Source organism: Pongo pygmaeus, chromosome 16 (assembly GCF_028885625.2).
Source record: "Pongo pygmaeus isolate AG05252 chromosome 16, NHGRI_mPonPyg2-v2.0_pri, whole genome shotgun sequence".
Classification (NCBI taxonomy): Eukaryota; Metazoa; Chordata; class Mammalia; order Primates; family Hominidae; genus Pongo; species Pongo pygmaeus.
Genome location: NC_072389.2, coordinates 27,514,614 through 27,526,830, shown reverse-complemented (window position 1 = coordinate 27,526,830; position 12,217 = coordinate 27,514,614). Strand labels below are relative to the sequence as shown.

The 12,217-nt window shown below is 39.9% G+C and overlaps 1 protein-coding gene and 1 pseudogene across 1 annotated transcript in view; one reads left to right on the top strand and one right to left on the bottom strand.

Annotated features, from left to right (window-relative positions):
- OCA2 (OCA2 melanosomal transmembrane protein) overlaps positions 1 to 12,217 on the bottom strand; it is a 347,971-nt gene that overhangs the window by 136,628 nt on the left and 199,126 nt on the right. The window lies entirely within an intron of this gene.
- Positions 9,363 to 11,920, top strand: LOC129014703 (large ribosomal subunit protein uL18-like; annotated as a pseudogene).

Below are 12,217 nucleotides of genomic sequence, written 5' to 3'. Positions count from 1 at the left end.
GTTGGAAGAAAAGGAACACAGGAAAGTAGTCAGCAATGATGGAAGAATTCCTTCCACAGGGCCAGGGAAGGCCACCCTGAGGATGGATATTTGAGGAGACTCTAGAGAGGTGAACCACCGCCAGCATGCTTGGGAAGAGCATCCCACGTAGAGGTGACAAGTACAAATGCACATTCACCTAGCAAGAAGGCCACCGTGTCTGGGGTCCAGCCCCCTGAGGTAGGAAATTATATGTAAGTGGCAGCTGCAGCCAGGTCATTTGTGGCTTTATAAGTCATGGTTGAGGCTCTGGATTTTATTCCAAGTGAAAGAAGGACAACATGCTGCTATCAAAAGCACCAAAAGATCCAAGCAGCCCTTTAGGTCTAACTTTTCAGCATCACAAGGGAAAAGAGGAAGCAGTGTCTCATTCAACGTTCTCAAACCAAACGCCCGCTGAGAAGCCAATAAAGCTCTTTAATCTCTAGCAGAACCCTAAAATGCATGGCAACTCTTGTTTTATTCCTAGTATTTATAATGGCAGGTTTAAATATGATTTTGTAAATTTTTAAGCTAACAATTAAGAGAATGCAACTATTATTTATAACTTCAAAACACTGAAAAACAAGATGCAAAGAAACTTTAACAATATACAACATCAGCACATGGGAAGAGGAAGTATCAAGGAAATACAATATAGCGAATATGAGGCATAACAGCAAATATTTTAAAATTAGGTCCAATTATATGTTCTCTACTAGAAACAAATTAAAAACAAAATGACACAGATTAAAAAAAACAAATGGGCAATTCCAAGGAACTTCCAGTCCAGACAAAATGATATAGACCCCAAACTCCCTGCTTACTCCTGCCAAGCACACCTATAAACCCTGGGAATAAAGCAAGAGGCAACTAAAGGAGAATTCGGAAAGGTGGTAAGAGGAGAGAAAACTGTTTGGGACCTGATATGGTTTGCCTCTGTGTCCCCACGCAAATCTCATCTGGTAGCTCCCATAATTCTCACGTGTTGTGGGAGGGACCTTGTGGGAGATAACTGAATCATGGGGGGGCTGCTCTTTCCCAGCTGTTCTCATGATAGTGAATAAGTCTCATGAGATCTGATGGTTTTAAAAATGGGAGTTTCCCTGCACAAGATCTCTCTCTCTGCCTGCTGCCATCCATGTAAGATATGACTTGCTCTTCCTTGCTTTCTGCCATGATCGTGAGGCCTCCCCAGCCGTGTTGACCTGTAAGTCCATTAAACCTCTTTCCTTTGTAAATTGCCCAGTCTGGGGTATGTCTTTATTAGCAGCATGAAAATGGACTAATACAGGAGCCCAGGAAAATGGGAACAGCACAGCTGCAGGGTGTATTTCATCCCTCAAAATCAGCATTTCCAGACCAACTCCCAATATAGCAAGAGAAGACAATTAGGTGGGCTTGTTCCTCCTTTGGATGAAACAATACCAGGGGAACATGTTCCCCTGGCAAGTAAGATTAATAAAAGCTCTGCCAGCAAAGGTAACCATGGGGGCACCCCATCCCCTACAAAGAGATATGTGGCAAGTGGACAGAACTTAAGGAGGGACCCCACTACACCTCACACCTGGGATCTCAGGCCAAGAGACACCCAGGTCAAGAGCCATGTGCTCATCAATAGCACATGGCTCATGAAATGTTCTGAGGCCCCCACAGGAAGGGGGATGCCATCTCAAAAAACACTTAGCCATGGAAGCCTCTTCACTTCTGCAGACCTGAAACTCCTCTCCACAGGAAGAGACATCTGGGCAGCCCAGCCTGGGGAAATCCCTTCCAGACCCCAAGGCAGCACCCAGCAGCACCGGAGAAACCAAACAGATCAAAGTAGCACTGCAAGATCTCTGAAAATTAAATCTTCATTTGAACAACAGGCTATGTAAATAGTCTATAACCTGTGTGCTAAACTTAAACAGGTTGACTGCCTGCTGAAATAAAACAGTTATTTATGACTCAGAGTCTCCTAAAATAATAGACAAAATATCCAGGATACAATCAAAAGTCACCTATCATATCAGAAACCAAGAAAATCACAACTTGAATGGGAAAGGACAAACACCTGATGCCAACACTGAGATATATCGGATGATGGATTATCTTAAAAGGATTTTAAAGCAGCCTTCATAAAAATGTCTCAACAATCAGTTAACAACTTCTCTTGGAACAAGTGAAAAATGAAAAACTATGGAAAGAAACAAAAGATATAGAAAAAAGAACCAAATGGAAATGATAGATCTAAAATATACAATAACAGAATTTCTTTTTTTTTAATTTTATATCATCAATACAAATTTTACAGCATCTTCAATCTGAAAACATCCTAAGAGTAATCTCTTCCTTGATGAAGGCTGTGTGTATGTGTGTGTGTATACATATATATATTTACATGAACTATATGGATATGTGTGTGTATTTACATGAACTATATGGATATGTGTGTGTATTTACATGAACTACCCTTCTCAGAGCTCCTAGAGTGGTTTTTCTGGGTCTGTTACAACCTTTATCACATTCTCTCTTGTATTGTAGTGATATAGAGCAAAAATGTAAACAAGACCTGGTGCCTTCCCTCACGTGAGGAAGCAGTTTGATATAGACATCTCAGGGTAAGATTAGGTTACTGTGGAAGCTCATAGTGGAGGAATTAATGTAGAATTGGAGACATCAAGGAAGGCTTCCTGGAAGGTGTCCTGTCTGAGTCTTAAACTACAGGTTAGACTGAGCCACACATGAAGAGAAGTTAAAGGACCCAGAATTCAGGTATTTTACTATTCAAATTGAGGCTTTCTAGTAACCAAAAGGTTGGGATACATTCTCAAAGCAGGAAAGAGCATAAATTACAGCCTGCAAGACTTAGCTACCCTTCGTTGCTATATTTCATGGGCTTTTCACTACAACTACTTTCATTTCAGATCCCTCGACTCATGCTCTGTCTCACCTTTGAGATCTAGCGTGTAGTAGGATAACATGGGAGCATTTTCTCTTACAGAAACAAGAACTGCAGCTCAGGTGGTGGTACACATGCTCAGTTCCTGCCACACCCCTTAAGATGAGTCATCCTGTCTGGACATGAAGAAAGACCCCTGGGGCTCCACATGCCAAAAGGTATGTCTGAGGGTATGTCAGAGGCAGCCAGGCAGGTGCTGACATCTGGGGTGCCTGACCTGCCTGGAGCTGGCACCTCAGCCCTCCTTTCTCCTTCGCACTTCTGAGCCACCGTGGGAAAGTGTATCAGCCAGTGCCCATCCATCATGGGGCATCTGTCCAACATCAAAGCCTCATTGCCCTTCACTGACATAACTTGAGGCATTCCGAGGTTATCAGGGATTTGCTAGCCTGTCAGAGCCAGGGAATGGGCAGGCTGTCTGGGGAGGATGTGCCATCCAGGAGGGATGCCATTTTGATGTACCTGTTTGGTCACTGGCTCTAACTGGTCCATGGACAGGCTGGATGGCATCAAGGTGTCAAGAAGAGCTTGGGCTTTAGAGCCAACCCTGACTCATCACCTCCCAGAGTCAATGCCTTGGAAAGATACCCAGCTCTCTGGAGCCTCAGTTTCCTCCAAGGTAGAAGAGAGAAGATAGCACAGTTCTGAAGGCTGGAAGTCCAAGATCCAGGCACCAGCATTTGGGGTCTGATGACGGCTATATCCTCATTCAGTAGAAGAGTAAACCCAATAACAGAATTTCTTAAAGCTTCTTGATATGCACTCAATAGTAGAGATAATAAAGAAAAGAATCAGTGAATTTGATGGCAAACCAATAGAATTCACCCAATCTAAACAGCAAAGAGAAAATATAATTTTTTTAAAAGGGCAGGGGTGGAATGGAGCCTCGAGGAACTGTAGGACTATTTAAAAAATCTAATATTCATGTCATTGGAGTACTAGAAGGAGAAAAGAATTAGAGTGAGGTTGGAAAAGTACCATAAGGAATAAAGGCTGAAATTTTCCCAATTTGGCAAAAGACACAAACCTACAAATTCAAGAAGATGAACAAACCCTAGGAACAGGATAACACAATGAACCCAAAGAAATCCATATCAAAATAAATCATGAACTTTCAAAAACTAAAGACAAAAAAAAACCTTGAATGCAACCAGAAAGTACTATGCATTACCTACAGGAAAACACAAATTCAAATGGCAGCAAATTTCTTCTCTGACACCAGGAGAGATGGAAGGAAATGGTACAACATTTTTCAAGTACTGAAGAAAAGCACTGTCAACCATACATTCTATATCCAGTGAAACTATCCTTGAGGAACAAAGAGGAAATAAATACACTCTCAGATAAAGAAAAAGAATTTTTTACTAGCAGACCTACCCTTAAAGATTGGCTAAAAGAAGTTCTTCAAACATAAAGAAAATTATAAAAAATAAGACAGGCTGGGTGTGGTGGCCCACACCTGTAATCCCAGCACTTTGGGAGGCCAAGGCAGGTGGATCACGAGGTCAAGAGATCGAGACTATCCTGGCCAACATGGTGAAACCCTGTCTCTACTAAAAATACAAAAATTAGCTGGGCATGGTGGCGTTCACCTGTAGTCCCAGCTACTTGGAAGCTGAGGCAGGAAAATCACTTGAACCTGGGAGGTGGAGGTGGCAGTGAGCCAAGATTGTGCCACTGCACTCCAGCCTGGAGACAGAGTGAGACTCTATCTCAAAAAAAAAAAAAAAAAAAAAAAAAAGACAAATTTTGGAGCATCAGGAAGCAAAAGGAACTGAAAAAGCAGAAATGTGTACACACAATAGATTATTCCTTTCCCCATGAGTTGTATAGATCAATTTGATGATTTAAACAAAAATTATGTTGCCATCTGATACTCAAGAAAAGATAAAGGAATCTTAATGGAAGTGGTATTTTCACACTTCACTCAAAGTGGTAATTCTAATAAGTCATGTATGTATAGTGTAGTCCTCTGAGCAACCACTCCAAAACTATACAAAGAGAAACACTAAAAAATACTATAAATGAATCAAAATAGAACTGTAAAAAATGTTCAAGTAACACACAGAAAATCAAGACAAAAGAAACATAGGTATGTACTGGAAACAGAAGAAACAAAGAGAAAATAAATACAGTAATCCTTCAGTATCCATGGGGAACTTGTTCCAGGACCTCTGTGGATACCAAACTCCATAGATGTTCAGGTCCCTTATTTAAAGGGGCATAGTATTTGCATATAAACTAAGCACATTCTTCTGTATACTTTAAATGATCCCTAGATTACTTACAGTACCTAATACAATGCCTATGCATCTCATCACTTGCATGGATTCAACATAATAGTCAGTGCACAGAAAATTCAAGTTTTGCTTTTTGGAACTTTATGGGATTTTTTTTTTTTGATCTGTAGTTGGTTGAACCCATGGATGCAAAAGCTATGGATATGAAAGACCAATTTTAATTGAAATGGTATATTTAAGCATTAACATATCAATAATTACCTTAAATGTAAATTTTCTAAACATATCAATCAAAATACAGAGACCGGCAGAAAGGATTGAAAAAATAACCCAACTATATGCTGGAAAAAGATATGTTACACACACAAAAAAATCTAAGCAAGAGACTATATTAATACCAGCTAAGTAGACTTCAAAGTAAAGAAAATTACTAGAGGGACAGAAAATTATTAAATAATGATAAATAGGTCAATCCACCAGGAAGATACAACAATCCTAAATATGTATGCACCAAACAACAGAGCAGCAAAATACATGAAGTGAAAAACTGCTAGAGCTGAAAGAAAAAACAAATTCATGTTTATAATTGGGAACATAAAAAACTCACCTTCAGAAACTAATAGAAATGCTACATAGAAAATAATTCAAAATATGGAAGAACTGAACAACACTGAACCAAAGGGATTTAATTCACATATATAAAACACTTCACCCCAAAACAAGAGAATACAGTTTTTTTCAAGTTCCCATGAAAGATTTACCAAGATGTATCATATTCTGGGTCATAAAACAAAATTCCACAAATGTAAAAAAATAAACTCATACAGAGTATGTTCTTCAACTATAACAGAATAAAGTTAGAAACTAACAGAAAGACAATAGAAAAATCTCTAAATGCATGGAAATTAACCAACATACTTCTAAATAGTCTATGGGTCAATGAAGAGGTCTCAAAGTAAATTTTAAAATATATAGAACTGAATTTTAATGAAAATGCAACACATAGAAACATATAGGGTGCAACTGAACTATAACTGTGATAAAACTTTATAACACTAAATGTTAACATTGGAAAAGAAAGGAAATCTCAAATCAATAATCTAAGTTCCTACCTCAAAAACACTTGCCAAAAAAGAGTAAAATGTATCAAAAGAAAGCTTAAGGAAAGAAACAATAAAGATCACAGAAGAAATCTATCGAGTTAATATAGGACAATACTAATGAAAATCAAAGGAGAAAAGGCTGTTTCTTTGGGTAAAATCAGTTAAATTGACAAACTTCTAAAAAGACTGACCAAAAATAAAAGGAGAGAGACACAAATCACCAATATCAGGAATGAAACAGGAAATTTTACTACATATATTTCAGACATTAAAATGATAATAAAGGAATATTATCAACAACTTTACGCTCACAAATTTGGCAACTAAAAAGAAACAAACTAATTCCTCAAAAAACACAAAGTATGAAAACACAGATAAAATCTATAATCTGAATAGCCCTTTAGCCATGAAAGAAGTTGAATTGTTAATTTGAAAGTTTCCTTTTAAAAAAAGATTCCAGACTCCTCGTTTTTTTGCAGGAAGTCAGGGACCCCAAACGGAGGAAATGGCTGGAGCCATGGCAGAGGAACATAAATTGTGAAGATTTCATACTAATATGGACATTTATCAGTTCCCAAATAATACTTTTATAATTTCGTATGCCTGTCTTTACTTTAATCTCTTAATCCTGTTATCTTCATAAGCTGAGGATGTACGACACCTCAGGACCACTGTGATAATTGTGTTAACTGTACAAATTGATTGTAAAACATGTGTGTTTGAACAATATGAAATCAGTGCACCTTGAAAAAGAACAGAATAACAGCAATTTTCATGGAACAAGGGAAGACAACCTTAAGGTCTGACTGCCTGTAGGGTCGGGCAAACAGAGCCATATTTTTCTTCTTGCAGAGAGCCAATAAACAGACTTGCAAGTAGGAAAGATATCACTAAATTCTTTTCCTAGCAAGGAATATTAATACCCTGGGAAAGGAATGCATTCCTGGGGGGAGGTCTATAAATGGCCACTCTGGGAATGTCTGTATTATGCAGTTGAGATAAGGACTGAGATACACCCTGGTCTCTTGCAGAACCCTCAGGCTTACTAGGGTGGGGAAAAACTCCACCCTGGTAAATTTGTAGTCAGACCAGTTCTCTGCTCTCGAACCCTGTTTTCTGTTGTTTAAGATGTTTATCAAGACAATATGTGCACCACTGAACATAGACCCTTATCAGTGGTTCTGCTTTTGCCCTTTGCTTTATGATCTTTGTTGGACTCTTATCAGTGGTTCTGCTTTTGCCCTTTGTTCTGTACCCTCAGAAGCATGTGATCTTTGTTAGACCCTTATTAGTGGTTCTGCTTTTTGCTCTTTGAAGCATGTGATCTTTGTACCTACTCTCTGTTCTTACACCCTCTCCCCTTTTGAAACCCTTAATAAAAAACTTGCTGGTCTGAGACTCAGGCGGGCATCACAGTCCTACCGATACGTGATGTCACCCCCAGCAACCCACCTGTAAAATTCCTCTCTTTGTACTGTCTCTATTTCTCAGCTGGCTGACACTTATGGATAATAGAAAGAACCTACGTCGAAATACTGGGGGCAGGTTCCCCCAGTACTGTTTCGCTAGAAAATTCTACCGGGCCTTTGTCTCCCACTCCCACCAGAGCTTGGGATTTATCTCTACTGTTCCATGTCCACCACCTCTGGAGCCCCCAGTGACTTTGTCACAGCCTCTGTTGCCCTGTGATCTGCAGGTACTGGGAGACACATAGCTAAGATGCCAGGACATCCTGAAAGCTGGGAAATGAAACTGTTTACATTCAGGAATGTGGCCACAGAAATCTCTCTGGAGGAGTGGAAATACTGGAACCTGCTTAGCAGAATTTGTATAGAGATGTGGTTTAAAAGAAGGACAGAAACCTGATTTCTGGGTCTTGATGTCTCTAAGCTAAACCTGGTGACCTTTTTGAAGGAAAGAAAAGAGTGAGGAGACAGTAGCCATACAGCCAGGTGTGATTGTATATATCTGCTAAGCATCTTAGTGATTTGACTCTCCTGCTTCAGCCTAGCCCACAGATGAGATTGTGACATATTGACTCTGCACCTTGAAGATGTGACTCTCTTTTCCAGCCTTCGTGCTGCCCACAGGTGGCACTGTGACATATGGCTGGGCCTTTCATCCAAATGATGTGTGATTGTGACATACACCTCTGTCTGGAACCTGAATGACTTGACTTTTCTGCCTGGTCCCAACCCAAAAGTCATGTGACTCTTCTTCAGCCTGCACCCTACCACAAAAGGATTGTGGTGCATCACTGCACTCAGCACCTAGATGATGTAACTCTCACCTTTTGCCTGGACTTTGCATGTTTAAGGTTGGATTGTGACATATACTTTAGCCCACCTCAGAGTTGTGATGATGACACTCATACCACAAACCAGCCAACAGGAAAGACGCTGGCGTTTGTAGCTAGACTTAGAGAAAGGAATAAATTCCTGGGTCTTCTGTAGGCGATGTAACTCTCCTTGCTGGGTCCTGCCTATAGGAAGCATAGGACCTCTCTGTGTATCCATCACCCAGCTGTTGTGACTCTCCTTTTTTGACTGAAACCTGCCACAAAGGGTGATTGTGACGAATCACTGGGCCCAGAACCTAGTCTCTGGTTTGTCTTTATTAGCAGTGTGAGAACAGACTAATACAGTAAATTGGTACCAGCAGAGTGGGGCATTGCTGAAAAGATAGCCAAAAATGTGGAAGCGACTTTGGAACCGGGTAACAGGCAGAGGTTGGAACAGTTTGGAAGGCTCAGAATACAGAAGAATGTGGGGAAGTGTGGGACTTCCTATAGACTTGTTGAATGGCTTTGACCAAAATGCTGATAGCAATATGGACAATAAAGTCCAGGCTGAGGTGGTCTCAGACAGACATGAGGAACTTGCTGGGAACTGGAGCAAAGGTGACTCTTCTTATGTTTTAGCAAAGAGATTGGTGGCATTTTGCCCCTTCCCTAGAGATTTGTGGAACTTTGAACTTGAGAGAGATGACTTAGGGTATCTGGAGGAAGAAATTTCTAAGCAGGGCAGGTCTCTGTTGATCCACGGATGAGGATCTCTGTTCCGCAGGATGGGGTTTGTAAAGTTGTTAAGAATAAAGCCCGCATCGCCAAGTCAATCCTAAGCCAAAAGAACAAAGCTGGAGGCATCATGCTACCTGACTTCAAACTATACTACAAGGCTACAGTAACCAAAACAGCATGGTACTGGTACCAAAAGAGAGAAATAGATCAATGGAACAGAACAGAGCCCTCCGAAATAATGCCGCATATCTACAACTATCTGATCTTTGACAAACCTGAGAAAAACAAGCAATGGGGAAAGGATTCCCTATTTAATAAATGGTGCTGGGAAAACTGGCTAGCCATATGTAGAAAGCTGAAACTGGATCCCTTCCTTACACCTGATACAAAAATTAATTCAAGATGGATTAAAGACTTAAACACGTTAGACCTAAAACCATAAAAGCCCTAGAAGAAAACCAAGGCATTACCATTCAGGACATAGGCATGGGCAAGGACTTCATGTCTAAAACACCAAAAGCAATGGCAACAAAAGCCAAAATTGACAAATGGGATCTAATTAAACTAAAGAGCTTCTGCACAGCAAAAGAAACTACCATCAGAGTGAACAGGCAACCTACAAAATGGGAGAAAATTTTCGCAACCTACTCATCTGACAAAGGGCTAATATCCAGAATCTACAATGAACTCAAACAAATTCACAAGAAAAAAACAACCCCATCAAAAAGTGGGCAAAGGACATGAACAGACACTTCTCAAAAGAAGACATTTATGCAGCCAAAAAACACATGAAAAAATGCTCACCATCACTGGCTATCAGAGAAATGCAAATCAAAACCACAATGAGATACCATCGCACACCAGTCAGAATGGCAATCATTAAAAAGTCAGGAAACAACAGGTGCTGGAGAGGATGTGGAGAAATAGGAACACTTTTACACTGTTGGTGGGACTGTAAACTAGTTCAACCCTTGTGGAAGTCAGTGTGGCGATTCCTCAGGGATCTAGAACTAGAAATACCATTTGACCTAGCCATCCCATTACTGGGTATATACCCAAAACACTATAAATCATACTGCTATAAAGACACATGCACACGTATGTTTATTGCGGCACTATTCACAATAGCAAAGACTTGGAACCAACCCAAATGTCCAACAATGATAGACTGGATTAAGAAAATGTGGCACATATACACCATGGAATACTATGCAGCCATAAAAAATGATGAGTTCATGTCCTTTGTAGGGACATGGATGAAATTGGAAATCATCGTTCTCAGTAAACTATCACAAGAACAAAAAACCAAACACCGCATATTCTCACTCATAGGTGGGAATTGAACAATGAGAACACATGGACACAGGAAGGGGAACATCACACTCTGGGGACTGTTGTGGGGTGGGGGGAGGGGTAAGGATAGCATTAGGAGATATACCTAATGCTAAAAGACGAGTTAATGGGTGCAGCACACCAGCATGGCACATGTATACGTATGTAACTAACCTGCACATTGTGCACAAGTACCCTAAAACTTAAAGTATAATAATAATAAAATAAATTAATTAATAAATTAATTAAAATCATTAAAAAAAAATGTAGCTCAGTTTCTACGGTTTCCTTGGTGGGATATCAGGAGAAAACGACCTTGCTTACTCAACATCGAATTAAAATGTTAACAAAATACTTTGCATACTAACTGTCAATAAACAGAGCAGCATATCTCTTAAAAAAAAAAAAAGAATAAAGCCTACTTTAAGAGATATCAAGCGAAATTTAGAAGACGGCAAGAGGGTGAAACTGAGTATTTTGCTTGGAAATGCTTGGTGATACAGGACAAAAATAAATACAACACACCCAAATACAGGATGATAGTTTGTGTAACACACAGAGATTATTTATCAGGTTGCTTATGCCCGTACAGAAGGGGATATGATAGTATGCACAGCATATGCACGTGAACTACGAAAATATGGTTTGAAGGTTGGCCTGACCAATTACGCTGCGGTGTATTGTACTGGGCTGCAGGCTTCTCAATAGGTTTGGCATGGAAAAGATCTATGAAGGCCAAGTGGAGGTGACTGGCGAGGATTACAATGTGGAAAGCATTGATGGTCAGCCAAGTGCCTTTACCTGCTATATGGATGCGGACCTTGCCAGAACTACCAGTGGCAATGAAGTTTTTGGTGCCCTGAAAAGAGCTGTAGATAGAGGCTTGTCTATCCCTCACAGTACCAAATGATTCCCTGGTTATGGTTCTGAAAGCAAGGAATTTAATGCAGAAGTACACCATAAGCACATCACAGGCCAGAATGTTGCAGATAACATGTGCTACTTAATGGAGGAAGATGAAGATGCTTACCAGAAACAGTTCTTTCAATACAGGAAGAACAGTGTAACTCCAGACATGATGGAGGAGATGTATAAGAAAGCTCATGCTGCTATATGAGAGAATCCCATCTAGGAGAAGAAGCCCAAGAAAAAAGTTAAAAAGAAGTGGAACTGTCCCAAAATGTCCTTTGCTCAAAAGAAAGACTGAGTAGCTCAAAAGAATGCAACCTTCCTCAGAGCTCAGAAGTGGGCTTCTGAGAGCTAAACCAAACAATTTTCCATGAGGATTTTTCAGATGAAGACCATAAACTTATTGACAGCAAAAAAAAATGAAATTTATAAGCAGCAAAGCATTCAAGAGGTGACTTGGGTTCTGTTAAAGGTATTCAGCTTTAAAAAGAAAACAGAGCATAAAAGTTTGGAAAATTTGCAGCCTGACAATACAATAGAATAGAAAATCTCATTTTTTGAGGAGAAATTTAAGCCAGGTGCAGAAATTTGCATAAGTAATGAGGAGCCAAATGTTAATTCCCAAGACAACGGCGAAAATATCTCCAGGGCA